General features: G+C 38.2%; 1 long non-coding RNA gene across 1 annotated transcript in view; it reads left to right on the forward strand.

Moving 5' to 3' along the window:
- Nucleotides 1-13,982, forward strand: part of LOC135324494 (uncharacterized) — a 106,839-nt gene that overhangs the window by 47,436 nt on the left and 45,421 nt on the right. Inside the window, exon 2 of the long non-coding RNA XR_010385867.1 lies at nucleotides 3,058-3,208. This is a non-coding gene — a long non-coding RNA (uncharacterized LOC135324494). The remainder of the gene's footprint in view (nucleotides 1-3,057; nucleotides 3,209-13,982) is intronic.

Raw genomic sequence — 13,982 nt, forward strand, 5'->3', positions numbered from 1 at the left:
GATCTTGGGGAACTTGTCTCTCAGACTGCATTTCATTTGTCATGACAACTTTTCAATGCCAGCTTAATCTTGCAGCCCTGCTGTGGGAGCTGTTATCCTGTAAACTTGGAGTGACTTAATGGAACAGCAGGCACAATGCAAGGTCTTTAATTTAAAACATGTCCTTTTCCTTTCCAGTTAAAGATTTGCTTTACAGATGTTTTGCCAATATTTGAATAAGGGGGGTTTGCTACCAGCCTGCTTTTTTTCTCTGCCCCACAAGCTGTGAAAAACAGTGTACAATATGAGCAATATATGTATTTGTGCTGAAGGAGGAGGGGGGCCTGGAGGATGTGTTCAGTATATTATGAAAGAGAGAGAGAAAGAGAGGCAGCATCCCCTGATAAGAAAAGTGTCTTTAAGTGGATTTGCTAGAAATGTTTACATTTCAGAAGATGCAGTTTTAGAGTAAGGATAGAGGGTGAAAGCTTTGTTGATGATTCAAAGCATCTGGAAGTAGAAGGAAGCTTTGCAGCTCCTTGATGTTTGTGCAGTAAAGTCCATTCCAGGAACAGCTGCGCTGAATATGATAGTTATGAGCCACTGGAATAAATATTCCTGGGTAAGAATGAGCTCACTCCAACCCTTCCACTGATGCAGACAAAGAATTTCAACGCACTACATCGAAGTACTTCCTTCCCTTCCTCGTTCTGCACAGTTCTGATTGATTTTCTGGTGCACTCTGAGCCAGAAAGTGTTATGTGGAAGCAGAAAAACTCTTAGATAATTCTTGCACCCAGTGCTGATAATATAGTTTATTGCTGTTTAAAGAGCAATCCAGATACAGGGTTTTGGCATTCTGTAACATCCAACTTTAAGGTGCTTGGCACCTCAAGTAGGCCCTAGATCCTTGGGGCACGTCTATGCAGAAGCATCTGTATGATTCATTGGGAACAGAGATGCTATACGGGAAGTTTCAGAATGGGATCAAAAAAACTGAATGCCCTCTTCACCTTGAGGTGATTTCACCTTCCAGGAAAATGTTGTAGCTTTCATCAAAAGAGCTTTTCAAGGTAGAGGACACTTGTCACCTCTACTTGGAATCTGGGTTCCCATGCAGAAACCGAACAAATGAACCCAAACCCATGCAAAAACCCTTCTTCATAAGACAGGATGCCATGTGAGTGAAGTCTGTCTTTCAGCTGTGAGCCTCTGCTCTCTCCACAGCACTTATTTTTGCAGCACCTCTCTTAAGCTAGATCAGTTCATGCATACAAAGAATGTAAGCCAACTTGACTGTACAGTAAAATTTCTGTCCTTATTATTACTCTATTATTAGTACTCTATGAGTACTGACTCACAGACATGTTCTATATTTCAAATTTATTACAGAGCAGTTCCATGTTTACTGCAAAGTCTTATCCTACCATTTCAACTTAAACAAAGGAATCATGATAATAATACTAATAAAATCTTACATGTTGCATAGTTTGCACAGCTATGATATCAGGATTCTTGCTTTTCTGTGCAAGTCTTGGTTTTGAATCATTATATGGTTTGAGAATCTCAGCTCTTGTTTTAAAAAGGACATTTTTAGCTCTCAAGATTGTGAAAATAGAAATGGGGGGGGAATTTTAATATCTTTTAATCTGCAGGTATTCTGCATGAGCTTTGAATTCTCAGCTTTTGGCAATACTTATTAAATGGAAGTAGCTTGTCATCAAACAAGGATAAAAGCACAATTGTGTTGTATGGCATCATGAAGTCTTCATCTGACTGCAGGATCCAGGCATTGCTTTAGTGTGAATAAGGCATGTTAAAGCTGTCAGATTCTGTTATATACAGTTTAACTACATGAACTAACTCTTCTCCAGAGTGGCAGTGGAATGCTATTGATAATCGTGTATTTTTTGCATTTATAGCAACATTGTTGGCTTATCTCTGGATATTCTGGTTAGCTAGATTGTGAAGCCTGTTATTTTTCATGTCTTGTTTTTTTAAGTAATTGCAGATGTTTGTATTTCTCTGTAAACTGATGCATGACAATTGGAGAGTTTCCAGTGGTAGACTGAATGGTGGGAGGACAACAGGCACTTACATTTCCATGGAACTGTGAAGAGTCTCCTAACTTTACTCTCATGCAGATTCACAACTTGTTTATGGAAAAAAAAAAGTCTATGATAGGTTTGTAGCTGTACTATCAGAAGAGGATCACCTTTGAATGAACCCAGTTTATCTCCTTGTCAACTACTGTAGGTCCTGACTTTCAATCTGAATAACAAATTTGCTTTTCTTTTCTTTTTAATATAAAAAACTAAGCATTGTCAGTTGGACCATGGACACTTGCCACATTATACCTTGAAAAGATAACCCACCTTTGCTTCACCACGGCTGAGGGGCTGCTAAACTTAACCCACAGCAAGTAGCCTTCAACTGAGTCTTCCTGCAGATACCCCAGGCTGATCCTGCTATCCTGGCTCTGCCTGTACCCCTTTTCCCTCATCCATGCTTCCACCTCCTCCTTCTCCTCCACTGGTGCTGCCAAGAAACTACTTAAGCAATCTCAGCAGGATCCAGGATCTGGCCCAGCATTTCAGTTGGTTGATTTATTTCAGCTGTAGGGAAAATAGTAAACCAAAGCCTGAGAAACTAGGAAGTGGGGAATTGTGCTCAGTCTTTTATGAATTCTCCATAATTTACTTGCCAGATTGTGTTCTTAAAGGACTAGATTTATCCTCAGAACAGGATAGCAAGGCTGTTCTATATTTAAAAGTGCAGAATATTTCATTACAGTTTCATAGATTTACACATATCATAGTGCTTATTTGTAAACTTGTGTGGTTTTGATAGCTACTGAGAGAAGCAGACTAGAAGTCAGACTGGGATTAATGATACAAGATTTGCACTTAGCACTTGGGAAACTGTGACCTCTTTTATATTATTAAGGATATAAAAAAAGACCATTCCCAATAACTGCTCTCATTTAAGAAAGTAAAAAATATTCTCAGGTGGATCAGCTCTGAAAAAATCAAATGAAAACTGCTTCCACTGAATTATACATCTTTCTTTTCTGAACAGTGAATGAATGAGAAGATTGACTTGTTCCTTGTAATCCAGAAGATTGATTTGTCCCATGTAAGCCAGGACTGTACATAAATTGCATCTTTAATAGCAGCATTTTGAATAGCAGCATCTTCAGTTTATCAGATATCCTCACACAAGAAAAAAGGTAAAATAAAAAAAAATCTAAAAACAATATGTTAATCTTTGCTACATCTATGTGTCTATGGACAGAGATTAAAATAGAACCAGAGCTGATAATTAATTCTGACAAGTCAGTTACTTTGTACATCTCATGATTACTGAAAGTTGTTAATAGGCTGCTCAGAAAATGACTTTATGCTGACAACCTAGCAGCCACTTGTTCCTGTAGTTATACATTAAAAATAAGCTTGTGAGCTCTGACTTACTGCTTTTGTAGTATAAGTAATTTATACATATCTTTGTTTTTATAGTTTTGAATATTGGCTGTTCATATGAAGGGATTAGTGCTCATTTGTATAGAGCCATTACGTTTTACCTATAAAATTTTACTTAAAATGTCTAAATCTTTTCAAACATGTTCTAGAACTAACCAGTAAATAAAATTTGGATGCTTTATTCCGCTGTCTTGCTTTTGATCCTGATCAAAACCCAGAAGAATAAAGGAAATTTCATTATTTGTGGCAATAACAGATGAGGTTGAATTTGGATAAAATTTGATCTACTGACATACAGTATCTAAGGAAACCATTTAAAAAAAAAGCAACAAAAACACTTTTCGGTCTCTCTTTGCTATCACCAGAAATTGTAGTACAAATGAGCTTTTCATTAAATTTTGTGTCCTTTATATGGCTCTCTGTTGATTTATAATTTATTTTCAATTAGTGTATTGACTTCTTCTATTGAAAAGGAATGTCAGAAGGCTAATTAAGTAAGCAAATAGTTCCATAATTAAATGTTTTCATGAGAGACCAAAAGGCAGAAAAACAATTAATGTGGAGATTTTTTTAAGTGGTCTACAGTAAGATTGCAAAGTCCCTCTCTGAGACCACATTATCTCAGCTGTGATAACCATCTTTGCTGAATTGTTTTTATTTTTTTCTCCTCAAAGTTTTTAGCCTCCTGTGAAATCCTTTGTACACAGATAGAGACAATGCACTGTTGATATGATGTGTGTGCTTCAGTCTAACTGGTAATTTAGGCATTTTTATGAGGAGCAAATTTTTAATATCTATCTGTCAAGGAGAAATCTGGAATCCTCTAATCTTCTTGACTCAAAAAATATCTATCTGTTTCAAAAAAGGAGTAAAGTTCTTCTGTGTTTCTTAGATCGTTTTACCACACCTTTCACCTTACAGATTATCACGTGTTGGGGTTCCTGCCTACGAATAACAGTTTGACCATAAGGAATAATTCTTCACCATTTAAAGTTACAATGATGCTAAGAAATACAATCATTAGCCCTCTCATTTAAAAAGAATATTTGACTTTTCTTCATCGTAAAAGAAACTTCTGCTGCAAATTCTGCAAATTCTGCTTCAGAACTAGTACAAAATTTCTGGGCTGACTTTTTTTTTTTTCCCCTCAGTGTCACCTCAGCTGACCAGTTCTTTGAACTTATTTTTATCTCATTCTCAACTTTTCAATGCTTGTTCTAGCTGAAGAGTACTCACTTCTCATAATCTTTTTAACTGTATTTCTGTCTTTTACTTACCCTGAGGAACATAAATTACAAAACGATGCTTCGACAAATATGCTCCTTAGGAAAGTTCGCTGGAATTTTAGCATAAAAGCAGTCCTGTTTTGTACACTATTACAAGCCAATTTATTCTATTAAAATACCAGTTGAGTACTGAACAGTACAATAAAAATACTAATTTAAATAAAAGTTGTTTAAATGGAGTTTTAAATCAATTAAACAAATTCAGTGGAATTGAAAATGGAATTAAAAGCAACAAAAGTCTTTCTATTTATCTCAGAAAAAATGACACATTAATTTGTAGTTCCTCTGTGGTAGTCACGTTTAGAAATATGGCAGTTCTGTGTAAAACGACTATGACAGATGGGTATCTATGTTCATGATAAGAAATGCCTTGGCTACTACCAACTGTTGTAATGTGTTGTTGCAGTGTCGTGCTGTTATGTATGTTGTGCAGTAAGGGGCTATTAACTGCCTTAAGCACAGAATATGTCTAGAACTATGGCTTGACATAGGACTTTACAAATGTAGTTTATCCTAGAGATTAAGGAGGATGACGATGATTTGAAGAAAACATCGCTTCTGTATATAAGATGTCTCACCACAGATCCTTAGGAGAAGAAGAGGAGTATAGCCAAAGATCAAATTTTAAAAAAGGATGCAGATGCCTAAAACAAGATGTAGGCAGACTGTAAGTCATGTATCCAAAAGTGGCAAAATCTTCAAAACCCATGGCTAAGTGGCTGGCTATCCCTGCACATTTCCTTCAGTCACTGAAGTTCTGCTTTGTGTATATTGATCATGCCTTGATCTGGCTCCTCTGTAAGACCTACTGAAATACAGGAACACTGAAGAGTGTGACTGAAATGGAAAGCACAGTCTGTTACGGCACTCTGACCCTCCTCAACATGGATGGGCAGTGCAGCCCAAAGGACATGAGTGATCTCAGCATGAGCTATAGAAATTCCAGTCAACTTCCTTTTTTTAAAAAAAATAGGATTTTGTAGAAGATTTACTTTTTCTACAAGAATCTAAAGGCTGGGGTACTCAGCTGTGAGTGACAGGAGTCCTAATTTACAGTCTGTGCTTAGGAGATCTTTTCATGCATTTTGTGTCTTGGTGTCCCAGTAAATTAGGTGTTTTTCTTCTCTTTTTAGCTGCTGTCTTAGGTACTCTAATTATGTTAATGAACACTTTAAACTTTGAATTGATACCATTTATTTATTTTTATCTACCTAAAACTAAGGCATTTAGGCTCACTATATTTTTCTAATAGCAAGAAAAGGATACATCTGGAGGGTGATTAATTTATCTTTTATGTTATGCACCTCTCTTAGAAAAGAACAGTTCACACTTCGAAATTGCTCCCCTCTCTCTCTCCACTGCTATAATGAGAGCTGAAAAGATGAGTTGAGCACAGACACTTACTTTTTATATGTCTGAAGATAGATGCAAAGATTCCCCCCCTATGTGCTATTTTTGCATCTTGCCCAAGAGTGGGGTTCATACCCTGTAGCTTTCTGATGTCTTGCTTTGGCACCTACATGAGGAATGTTGTCGCTCTCGCTTTTCTACAGTTCCCTACACAGACACCCTCAGGGAGGGTTATTCAGCCCACCTCAGATCTGAATCACTGTCTGGAGATGTCTGTTTCTGTCCGCTGATTTTGTTGGCAGCCTTGACACTTCTGTGAGATCTAAAACTCAATGATATTAATCCTTCCCAGGTGCCTAAAATGTTACTAGTGCTTGTACATAAATGGTAAATTCCTACTTTACTGGTTCTGACCCTGGCACCAAGTTTGTGACTGAAGTAATTTTAAAACTTGTTTGTTAGAAAGGTTTGACATAAAAATTTGCATTCAATATTGCAAAGGGATAAACACTATTAGGTCATATTGTGGAGCTTTTAGCAAATCATATCTCATTATACAAAAGCATTTTGTACTGGCAATGAGGGTATCGTGGCATCTGCAACTTTCCTTTTCATGGAATCTTTGTCACCAAGGTGCAAAGTGGAGGTTGTGCCATCTTCGGAGCTTGTTAAAATTTAAGTTTCCAGCATCAGCCTTTACAGCTGTAATTCTACTAACAGGGAAGTTTTAAAATTAATTTTAAATAAATCAGCTACAAGCTCATACATAGAAGAGGAACTTTTCAGCCCAAAGGTGGATATTTTAGAAGATGAAAGTAGAGGTTAAAGCAGAAACTGCTTCATTACAGTTTTAACTATTGACAGGATGATCAGCTTCTACTGTATTAAATTAAGAATCAACAGATTAGTCACAGTAATATGATATAAAATTAACTTGCTCTGCTATAAAGAATGTATTTTACAAAGCTGGAGAGACCAGATTCTTTCATTGGCCTTTGAATTACCTTTGAATTAAATGAAGAAAAATATACTATAACAAAATACAGTTGTAAAAACAGATCTTGCAAGCACTCTAGAGAAGATAAAAAAAAGTTATTGAAAGAAATTATACTCCGAGAAGATTTTTTTTAAAAAAAAAACAAGTCTTCAGATTTCAAATTGGTCACAGCAGTAACGAAATATAGATAAGAATGTTTCTCAGGTTGACAGCAGCTGCAGAAAAGCAGAGTTTTGGTCAAAATGTGGGGAGATTATGGAGGAACAGACAGGAAGATGGATGCTTTAAGAAAATCGAGATGAGGAGCAGTGTGAGAGAATAGTTCCTTGATGGAATCTAGTGAAAGGCTAGAGACATTTTCTAAAATATGTAAGCTAGTTTTTAAATTAGCATATCATAAATAAAATAATATCTCTTTATGTTGCACTGTTTTTGACTTCTAAATAGTAATTTTGTTGTTTAATGATCACATAAAAATTAGGGCCCGTTGTTCTACCAGCTGCAAGCATAGGCTGGGATTCACCTCAGTCACCAGCAAGTTAGTCATCTGGTCCAAAATTGGCTGTCTAGGTTCTCTCCACACTCTGTGGCAGAAGAGGGCAATTCATCCCTTTGGGGAAAAGGTATCTAGGATAGGTAGGATGTGATGTTCCTGGGAAGTACCCGTCTCTCCCCTAAGACAGAGAGTAGTTTAGCTTGGATGTGTACCTTTCCTATGGCTCATATTGGTGAGATGAATCTGACCCACAAATGGGAAGACAGCTACTTAGGATATAAGTTATCATCAGTAACTAAAGAAGAGATGAGGGACAGCTGTGGTAAGTATAATAATGGTATGGTTCTATAGACCATGTGCATGTAAAACCTGAAAGTTGGTCATTAAAAATGGAGATGTATTTGACTATATAACTTCATTCCTTAGTCATAAAACATTTTGGTATAAAAGTATCTCTGCATGCAGTCTACTTTTTTGTAGATAGACTGACCCTTTACTTGTACAAAAGCTTTGGCTAGATTTTCCCAGACAACCTTGTTTCCCGAAACTCTGTATGTTATGATATGCTGATGAAAGCCAAAATGATTCAGTAGAAGAACTTGTTCACAGAAACAAAGCGTCTCCTAATCCAGTTAGCTATTTAATTGCAGGTCTGGGAACAGCTTGCTTTTGCATATATTCAAATTTTAATTGTCTGCTGAGTACAGATCTTTGTATTATATTCGAAATTCAGGAGCTGTATCTAAAGGTCATAATTGTACTTAGTCAGATAGCCTACCACAGTTTTAAGGCAAGTGCACCTGCATAGATTTAAATGACAATATGATTTAGACTAATGCTATATAATTGAAGTAGTAAGCAAGATCAATTCTCCAGATATTTTTGCAGAAGTCCATTTGACACCATGTTTTTCCCAATGGACTCCCACACACTTATATCTCCAACTCCCAGATCAGGACATTTAATCTTGACGTCTGATCATCTGATTCTGCCTCTGCCCAGGATTTTCTGCAGTCGGACACTTCCTTAGGTCTCTCCTCCAGAATGACACTGCTCTGAGCTGGGCACTGGGTCGGCACTCTTCTTCCCTTTACCATTACCCTTTCTGGCTCCTGCTCATCTTCTCTCACAGGGGCTCTTCCCTTCATTGGTTGGATCTAGCTCTAGACTCTGATTTTAATCTTAAAACTTTCTCTTCACATCTTTACTCAGATGGGCTGCTTCTAGGCAGAGCTGCCTTAAGATGTCTCAGCCATGTGGACAAAACCGAAGTTTGCCACACCGTGATGATGGGCCATGGCTAGGCTGCTCCAGCCATTTGGGGGAGAGGTGGAGCTGAGACAGGCAGTGAGGAAAAAGCTTTGGATTTGCTACTCTTGCTGCTGCAGGGGCAGGCAAGAGAGAGGGGAGGGAGCTTGGTTTTTGGCAAAAGTCTCTGAATTCCCTGTCAAATCCTGTTTCTGTTGGTAGGGGCAGCAGGAACAATAAACCTGCCTTTCCAGTGCGATGTGTACAGTGGCTCTGCGGCTGCTCTGCCACGGGCTGCAGAAAGCTGCCCGAGGTGTCTGCCTTTGCCTGTGTCTACAGCTAGTCCTGCTGCTCAACCTCATAAATGCGCTGTGCATATTATGCCTGGATCCCTTTCTTTATGGAGGCATGTTAACTGCTTTATGCTAGGAGTTTTAGCTCACACATGGAATGCCAAAGTATCTTTCTCCAACACAGTCACAGCAGAGCCTTGCCAAATTAACTTTCTTTGTGGAAGTCACTCGTTAAAGTGTGTTTATATTGAGCAAAGAACTTTCGGGGGAGGAAAAAGAAAACAATCAGTCATTCATGCAACAGCGTTGGTTTGGTTAGAGGAAATGGTCCTAAATCTTTACAATTTCTCTTGAAAACTAGCCAGTATGAAACACAGCACTGACTTGGAGTTAAATGTAGTTTTGCATAGCTGGCAAAGAAGGAGCTTACCAAGGACAAATGTCTCCAAGCACCTGGGTACCAGACAGACAAAAGGAAGAAGGTGACTTTTCTCAGACAAGGAGCTTAGAACTAAAGCTTTGTCATCATGTTACAGGCACAATAAGAATGAAATCCACATTATTTAGCCTACTTAGCAATTTTCAGAGTAATATTAACCTGAGGCATATTTAGGATTATTCTTTCTATCTGATTTCTTTTATCTGATGTGTCTTTACCTGTATTTATCTAATATGATTGCTTTTAATTAAGACAATCTGGATGTGGACTTGGCAAGTGTTACAGCGGGGTAGATCTCATTCAAATTCTTGAGGCTAAAGCTACAAAGGGGAAGTAGGCATCACAGTGCCAATTTACAAACTATGCATAACATTCTGAATTTCCATGTTAGGTCTGGGTGTGTTGTCAACTTAACCTGATATAGCACATGGGCCCAGATTCATTCCACGTAAACTACATTTATCGGAGGCATCTAAACTGGGAGCTCACTTACCACATGTCTAATTACTGGAGAGAGGCAAGTACCTCCAGAAGGTATTTCAGCCCACTTAGGATCTGACTGATCCCCTGCAGTTGCCCCTAGCTGACTCTGTTGGCTGTGCAGAGGATGGAGAGTGACTAGTATACTAATTTATGTGCCTTAGGTATGTGTCTACGGTTAGATGGGCAAACCTAAGCCACCGTGCTCTGCTGCCTCTGAGGCTTTACATCTATTGAATTGAGAGAGGTTATGTTTAAACATGAAATTCATAATGGCCAGCAGGCTGTGCAGGGAAGTGCCTAAGCAAATGAGAGTGGTGTGCATCAAAGTCACATCACTGTTAGTGTCTTCAGTAACACAACACCTACAAGTCTAAGTCAAGGCATGTTTCTTTGCCTTTGCCTTGTGCATATAAACATGGGCACCGCATACACTTCTCTACTAGTGATAGGAGGAGAGACAACTTCCTTAGGTCCAGCTGTTTTCTTCAAGTCCAGATGAAAAAACTGTGTTTGACTTGAAATCCCAAACAGAAAACATGCCAGGATTTCTTCTGTGTGTAAAAGTTAAGATTGTTCTTTCAGGGAGAAGGGTTTTTTTACGTATTTGTCAGACACAATAATTTGGTCAGTGTTTCTGAACTCATTACTGACATAGTACTCTGGACTTTAAGAGATGTACAGCAAATTAGGCCTACACACAAAAGGGAATTGAAGTGTTGAAATGCTGAGGCTTGCAGTTCTATATGTTTAGGCATATGATCTCCATAATGGAGTCCAAAACCTAAAACTGGCCCTTGGTTCCATTTGCAATGCTCAAGGAGAAACAGATCCTCAAAGTCAGATCTATAACACAACAACACATTAAGCAGGGACCCATATGGGTCCTAAATGGAGAGGTCTGAGGACAGGAGGGTGGCTACAGTCATTGACCCTTGAATGTTAAAGCAACAGCAAAGTATATCTCGACAATTCAGAGCCTAGTGAAGCATTAATTTTGCTTCTGAAATGGAAGGAGACAAGGAGTGCTCTTCCTATTGCACCTAATCCAGCCTGCTTACCGGCAGCACTAGTGGGGCTGCTGGTTAAATGCATTGCCATCTTATTAACAGAAACCTGTACTTTAGTGGTAGGTAAAAGCCAAGAGGGTTCTTCCCAGAAAAATAACAGGCAACTGGGGTGATGTTGGAAACATGGCATGAGGAAACAGAAGCTCTGTGTGTGAAGGTGCTGTTTCAAGGGCCGTACAGTTCCCACAATAGTCTCTCAAATGCCAGGAAGAGTGAACATTGGCAGCATTTTGGACTGGGGTGCTCACACAGACATTGCAGGAGGAACGCTGGCAGCTGTCCCCCTCCTTTGGTTTGGGGCTGTGACACAAAGTGGACGTGGTAGGATTAGTATTTAGGAGGTAGTGTAATCCTTTGACTGAAAATAGTTCCACCAAGATGTTAGTCATCTGGGGTTAGACCCAAACCACAGCATACTAATTGAAGAAAGCGTGGGGCCTTGCCTAATCTAAAAAATGTGAAGTAGGGGTGAGACTCAAGGTCTATCTGTTCTGTTGCTGTGCACTGAGAATGTTGTAGAAAAGATTTGCTGTGATAGATTCCTACATAGACATTATTATCTACAAATGGAAGAAAATTTTCTGTATTTATGTCATGTCTGTATTGCACAGCATGACGATATAGACTACTGAATTTCATGATGCAAAAAAGAAGTTATTTTTTAAACTTTTTTTACTTCAGTTAACAATTTAGGTTTAAGAGTGCATCTGCCAAGGTCTGGGAGAACTTGCCATATGTTAGAAATAGCAAAACAAAGCCTGCAACTTTAGCTGGCGGTAGAATTACCTTCTTCTGTGCAAATAGGATAAAAAACAGTAAAGCCTAGGCTTAACCATAGATAAGAGTCTGTCTGCTCAGCTCACAAAGGTAACAAAACTGTTGCTTTTTATGTGGACATTTTGCCATGCTGCTTTCAGAGACAGAAAAGTAGACTTGAGCCCATACCTGCTATTTCTGGGGCAAGTGATCCAACTACAAGGCAGCTGTGCCAAGGCTGTGCAATGCTTTCCCTTCTTCCTCAAAGGAAACGTGAGCTCATTTCACATGCATGAATTCTACATGCCTAAGTGCAGAAAGTCATTCTGGACTCTAAATTTAAGTCTGAAAGAAGAGCATCACCGTAGCCCTATGATAGATACCAAATCTGTATCCCACATGCTCCCAAAACCTAAAGAAGGCAACAAGAAGCAACTAATCTGTATTGTCAAGCAGAAATTTGGTTCAAAGTCTCTTTTCTGTCTTTAACTGGTCTAATGGACGACAGGTAAACAGAGCAGGTTGTGTAGCCTGATTCTGACATTATTCATATTTGCTTTCTATTAAGCAAACTAGAGAAATACAAACTTAATGAAATCAGTGTATGCATGTGCCCAATTGACATGCATTTTTACAATATTTATCAATGTGTTACTATCAGACTGGGAGATGATTCCAAATCAGTCCCAAGGCGACTTTTCTGGGCTTAAATAAATCCAGTGTTTCTGTTCTGCAGTGGAAATGTCCACTCTGCTCAGGCAAATAAACAATCAGGCAAAAAGGCTCAATTTTAATAGACCCATAATTACTTGTGTTGTCACTTATAGACACTGTAAGTGCTGCCATATGTAATTGCAAACTTTCCTTGAAAACATTACTGCATCCTGAGTGTTTGCAGCATGCAGCAAAGTCTACACGTCCCCCCCCCCCCCCCCCCCAGTTTCAGCAATGAACACAGGAAAACGAATCATAGGAACAATGCCAATACAAATGATCTTGCTTTGATCCTTGAGTTTTGTGTAATTCTGCTTGAGATTTTGTTATATAGCTCCTGCTTGGAACTTGAAGGGTGGTGCCCTATCCTAATAACACAGGAAATAACTCATTGAGAAATAGCATTGATTAATGGCATGTGATTGCTTATTTCATTATTGTTAGAGAGAACACCAACCTTTTTCTTCATGAGGCTAAAAAAAAAATAAAAGAACCTAGGTGTTGATTAAATGATTCTTCCAAACATTTGAGATATCTGCACCAGTCCTAGGCTTTGGAAACACATTCATGTTTTCTACAGGAATTAACAAGCAACAAGAGTTGGATTCTTGTTATATTCAGTCTGGACACAGGAAAACTCAGCTGCTCCCTTGTCTTTCAAATGATTTCTGACTTTTATTGGTGTATATGAGAGGAGATTTTAACCTTTTATCAATACCCTATGCAATTCTCAGTCCTAAAGAAAGGAGATGGCAAATGTAGCTTTTCAGTGAATATTGTTCTACCTTTTTCTAAATAATGACTTTTGTGAGAATTACACAAAAAAGCTGGGTTTAAAACAGCTGAAGATGTATGTTACTGTTTCTGAAGGTGGTAACAGTCAACATTACCTACTAAAAATATTGCAAATCAATAATGATATTTTATATACACCTAGATAATTCCTGCAGCTCTACCAGCAAGTGGGACCTGTTAAACTGGTGGTTGAAACTAATTGTATCCAAGCCTATTTCAGGCTTAGGTTGCTTGTGCTCTGCTCAGGGTGATTTTTTTTTTTTTTTAAAGAAGCAAATTAAAAAAACAAGTTACATGATTAAAAACTCCTTCTGTTATAAGCAACTTTAAATAAATATGTCTAAAAATGTATCATACTGCATTGTAACACTGTCAGACACTGAGGCTAATCTATGCTTGTTTTTATAAGTGTTTAAATAAATCAGTATAAAACATGGTTTAATCAGGTTATTGCAGCTCTCTTCTTTGGACACATTTATGTCCATTTTATTTCAAGTTAGCTTGCACCCCTATAAGCAGTACTTGTAGTGCTTTGAGAAGGTTGTTTTTATACTTAGATGGCTCTATCAGGTTTATCTCAGTATGAATCACATTTTCTTG

This window comes from Dromaius novaehollandiae, chromosome W (assembly GCF_036370855.1).
Source record: "Dromaius novaehollandiae isolate bDroNov1 chromosome W, bDroNov1.hap1, whole genome shotgun sequence".
Lineage (NCBI taxonomy): Eukaryota > Metazoa > Chordata > Aves > Casuariiformes > Dromaiidae > Dromaius > Dromaius novaehollandiae.